This window comes from Mesoplodon mirus, assembly GCF_964341445.2.
Source record: "Mesoplodon mirus genome assembly, chromosome: 3".
NCBI lineage: Eukaryota > Metazoa > Chordata > Mammalia > Artiodactyla > Ziphiidae > Mesoplodon > Mesoplodon mirus.
In genome coordinates, this window is record NC_138978.1 from 93940524 (window position 1) to 93945968 (window position 5445).

The window sequence follows — 5445 nt, forward strand, 5'->3', positions numbered from 1 at the left end:
TAAGAATTTAGAATTCAACTTGCTCTGCTCCGAGGGTGGTGTGTTTTAGTTCATAGAAATATTGAGACAGGAATGCCTTGGAAAATTTGTTTTGGAAGGAGAGATGAATATTTCAAACTCATATTCATACTGCCTTGGGAGGAATTTGTAATCTGGATCCCACAGCTGTTGCTGGGTGAACCTGTGGGGTCGTTTTCCTCTGGCTAAGCCAGTAGGGGGTTCCCAATGCCTGTCTCTACAGCTAGATGCTCTCTGCATTTTTATTACTTGCTGTAACCTTAACAACTATGTTTGGAAATGCATGATTTTTAAAAAATCCCCTGATAACTTATGTATTTTGTATTGACTTGAAATCATGCTCATTCACAGGTTCTGCATTTGAGAGGAAACAAAAAGGATTTGGATAAATTCTTTTTTTTTTTTTTTTTTTAGGAGGGCCTGGCTAGCTAATTCCCAGAGAGCACCAACAGCTCCCCTAAGACTGTATCTCTGATATTACAAGCCAAGCAATCCAGAGCCCACACCCCCAACCACCTCTTTTCTCATACTCTCACGCACTAAGTCCATATTCTTCCTGCCCAAACTCACCCCAGGGCCAGGTGCTGGACAGTTAGGACCACTATAGGTCAGAGCCACCTGAAATTATTCAGACTCGGATAAATTCTTAAAATATTTTTCAAGAGTGGGAGCTAAAAGGAGAAGTTTTTTTTTTTTTTTTTTTTTTACTGTCCTAAGAGATGGCTTTTGATTTGATGCCATAAAATCGTCTGTGTGTCTGTGTGTCTGTGTGCGTGTGTGTGTATGAGCATAAGCAACGTGTCCCTGAGTGCTAGCATAAGATCCATCCATTTTACCTGCCTTTCCCTCATAGCATTGTGCTACTTCAACACTTGACTCTAAATCTCAAGGCTGTGAGGCCTTGTGATAGTGTAAAGCTATCACCTAGGGGAAAGCAGAGATGCCACATTTTAAGGGAGAGAATTTTCTAAAAGTAGACAAAGAGGGAGGGGCAGATGGTTGGTGGCAAATTTTCTGCACCCCTATGCACCTCAGAGCAAAACAGTTCTGCAGATAGTAGGTTCTAACAAATATTTATCAGTCTGATATTATATTCTATATTCTTTGCGGAATTCTTTGGGTCTGTTTAATAATTTATTTTGGGGAAAACATGAAACCATGTTAGCAATATGTGATTTGCATGTTATAAATATACCAGCCTCTGAAAACACTTGCTGCTTTTGTTTTCATAAAACTTGCTTTAGGAAGAAAAAGAAACCTGTTTTCAAGGTTTGCCCCTGATACTGATATTCTCATTTTTAGAGTTTTTGACTTCAATCTGAGAGGAGGTGTTGAGACCTTTGGGCCACACTCTTCTTATCCTTGACTCACCTGATCCTCAAAGTTGATTTCTCATCTTTAAAATGCATATTACGTCATCTGTCTGTGTGAATAATGGCAAAAGAATGAACTCATGGTTAAAAATTACTTGCGATTTGGATAGGTTGGTTTCTATAGCTTTTAAGTGCACAATATTGAGTTGATGTACATAATGAGTCTTTTTTTTTTTTTTTTCATTCAACAGCAAGGTGTTTCCTTCACTGAGCTTTGAATGGGTCTTATGAAGAGGATATTCAAGTGACACCTGGGAGAGCAAGGCAGTCATTACTGACTTTACAAGAGCTTCTTTGGATATATGTTACCCTATCACCAACTTTGCTGGTGATTTAAATTCAGCACTATATTGGCTCTGATAATGTTACCCAACAAATTGGATAGCACATATTCTGACATCTTATCTAGGGGATCTCAGCTGTTCCTTTGCAGAAATAAGTTTGGAGCAGGGCTGCAATGCAACCTTAATTACAGGGCAGATGGACCAGCTACAAATGGATGTTTCACTGCTAGCTGTTCTGTTCCAGAGAAGGATGCAATCAGTTCAAGCTGTTTTTGACTGATGTTTCAGATTGTGGTCTTGTAAACAGGTCTGAAAATAGCCACTTTTTAAAGACTGTAAATTTCTGTATTTAGGGTATGCCTTAAAAATGAACCCTAAAAAGAATAAGGGTTGGAGGATGGAGTAGCTTTCAGTTTTGAATTGCTAACTGGATGGCTGTAGCCCTGTTCTTAAAAGAGGAGGAAGCAGGTCATTAGAGGGGACGCATCTAAATGCTGTGTGTCAGAAATGAAAGGAAAATGGAGTTTCCTTGATGCTGGGGAACTGTATAATTAGCTGGGATAACAAGCATTGATATTTATTGTAGTGGAATGCAAGGAAGAAGCTGAAAAACAAAACTCCCGGTGTCTCTGCTCCACATCTGCTGAACTAATTTGGGGGTAATTTTATCATTTTAATCTGCATGATGCTCTTCCCCAGTTGCTAAAATACCCTGTTGTATACCAGATGTCAGACATTTAATGAGGCCTCTGAGGCTCAGGATGGGTTGGATTGCAGGTGTTTAATGCTTGCCAGGTCTTTAGATAAACCCACAAGCTGGTGTCTCCTGGTTAACATTGATTCACAATACTTAGATCCTTTCGTAAATGTTAATGGCCATTCTAGCCACTAGGAGGGGCTGGAGGCTACTCCATCCACTCTTGTCAGTATCACCCAAGATGGGTGCAAATGTAAAAGGCTCCAGGTTCTAGGGTACTAAGGGGTTAGTATTATGAAAGATGGAATTAAAACTCCCAGCCTATAGAGGTATGGCTTGAAGTACAGTAAACTGACCAAGAGGGTACAGTTCCTAGAGTCTAGGATTTAAGTCCTGGCAAAACACTGAATTTCTCCATCTCAAGTTTCCTCAACTTTAGTATAAGGATAATATTAATATCTATCTCTTAGATTTGTTGTGAGCAAAAAATAAAATAATCCAGATAAAGCATTTAGCTTAATGTTTGGTACAGCCTTAATGCTGCTCCATAAATGTTATTTAGTTTTGATATTATTATCTGATCTCTTGGGTATTCACTTTATCTTGGGAATCCTCTTCTGTGGAGCTTGGCTTCCAGCTAAGGTAGACGATGACTTAGGTCACCTATGTTACAGTCATTAGTTCCCCTTTTAGAAGTGGTTTATCTGGATGTTTGAAGCACTAGGTCTAGAGCCATACAGACTTGGCTCAGAGTCCTGGTTCTGACACTTAAAAAATCTGTGACAGTGGGAAGTTTATTTAACTCTGTTAAACCTCAGTGTAATGATCTTTATTTTTTCCAGCTTTAATGAGATACAATTGACGTATAAAACTGCGTAAATTTAAGGTGTACGACATGAAAATTCAATACACAAATATATTGTGACATGATTACTGCAACAGGGTTAGTTAATCCTTTCATCACCTTAGATAATTACCTTTTTTCCTTTTGTGGTGAGAACGCAAGATTTACTGTCTTAGCAATTTTCAAGTACATAATACAGAGTTAACTGTAGTTACCATGCTGTGCATTAGTTCCCCAAAACTTATTCATCTTATACATGAAAGTTTGTACCCTTTGATCAACATCTCCCTCATTTCCCCCACTTGCCAACCCCTGGCAACCACTATTCAGCATCTCACTGGTCATAGATTTTTTTTAACTGGACAAGTGAGTCTTCTCATTCCCACTGAACTCACATTCCACCTACTTTTGACTTTGATTCTGATGATAAGTTTACCTCAGTCATTTTAAGATTATAGACTTTGGGTTCAAAGTGTGTGGTCTTCAATCTCTTAGTCTTAGATGGCTCATTCTTTTAGCTAGATATTCCTGGATTTGAAGACCAGCTGGATGTGATATTTTGAGAAAGAATCTCTTTTAGCATTAGTTTCCTCAACCTTAAAATGAGAATTAAAATTATCTAATTTTTGACATTATATTTTAAAATCAGCTTATGCAAGTAAAGCACAGTGCCTTGCCTGGCCCATGTTATAGGCTGTCAGTAAACAAGCCAGACTGCTGCAGAAGGTGAGGGAGTGTTGAGGCAGAACGAGTCATACAACCCAACTGTAGCTTGGCTCCGTGACCTAGAGCTTACCTTATCAGAGGATAGGTTCCAAACTTCCACTCATATTTAAGCCTTTCTCTTCCTTCTTTTGGCATAGACTCTTTTTTCTTTGTCCACTCTTATTTCTCCCGTTCTATGCCCCTCGACCCAACGCCAAATCAACCAGGCATTAAGTATGCAAATATAAGTTGGTGCCTTTTGTATTGTCCACTGATGCTTTGGTAGTATTGTTACTGCTGATGGGGAAGAGTCAACAATGGCTAAATTCATTGTACAGATTCTGGAGAAAGTCAAGCATGAGGGTACTTTCAGGCTAGGAAGGTAAGCTGTGGACCCAAGGTCTGATGGTCAAGGCCAAGCAGAAAGCAGAAAGATGTATAGGGACTCTAAAACAACTATAGTACATTGAAGATGCAGTGCCATTTAATTCAGTTTTCTGCACACAACCCCTTTCATAGCTGGCTTCTTTCATAGTTTGACTTCTGCCAAATTGCACCTTGGAGTAAAAATTAAAACAAAACAAAACCTTTCTTGCCACCACTGATCGATCTCTGTTGCAGATTTTTTCAACAGGTGACAGCCACTCTGAGAACAGACAATTGACAGCTGCCTGAAGTCAGCAGTTAGAGCTGAAATTGAGAAATGCGTGTTATAGTGCTGCTTAGTGAGAATTTGAAAATTTCCCCCTGAACTTTAAACCCTTTAATATACCTGCCATAGTGTTTTCTGAATTAGAAAATTGCAAGAGAAACTAAAAGTGAGAAAGAACTACTGAGAAGGTGAAAATATTTTTGCTGACATAAAAGACAGGAAAATAACCCAGAACTTTCAATGATATTTTGAACAGGACTTTATAACATATCCTTATAAGTTATTTTTATATGGGAGCATGTAAACTATGAGGGAGGAAAAACTATAGAAGAAAAGGTGATTCCAAATTAAGTTAGAATATTACATTATTTTGAGTACATGTGATTGAATTATCTTAAATATAATTAAAGAGGTATAAAAAGGCACTTTTCTCTTTCTTCAATAAGTAATTACTAGGCAGATATTTTTGAAATACTGGTTTAGACGTATATGAAACTGTTAGCTAGTCTAACTTATCCATATGTCTAGGTGTAGCCCTAGCAGGGAGTTCAAGTTATTCTATTATGGAGTTGGATAAACTGCCTTTTCTTTTAATTTTAAGTTTGATATGAAATAAATTATTTAAGGTGTCTAGTAACATAGATGCTGATAGTCAATCCTGGATAAAAGGAAAGGGGAAACTAAGTGAAAACATTAGCAACATTGTACTCCACAAAGTTTGTTTTGCTTACCTCATATTCCATAAGTGTTGACTCATCATCTTTAACATATCCTCTAAATTTGGTGAAAATCCTTGTGACTTTTTTTGAAGGATGTGATCACAGACAGAAATTTTATTTTATTTATTTGGTTTAAAGAATCAAACAAATGTG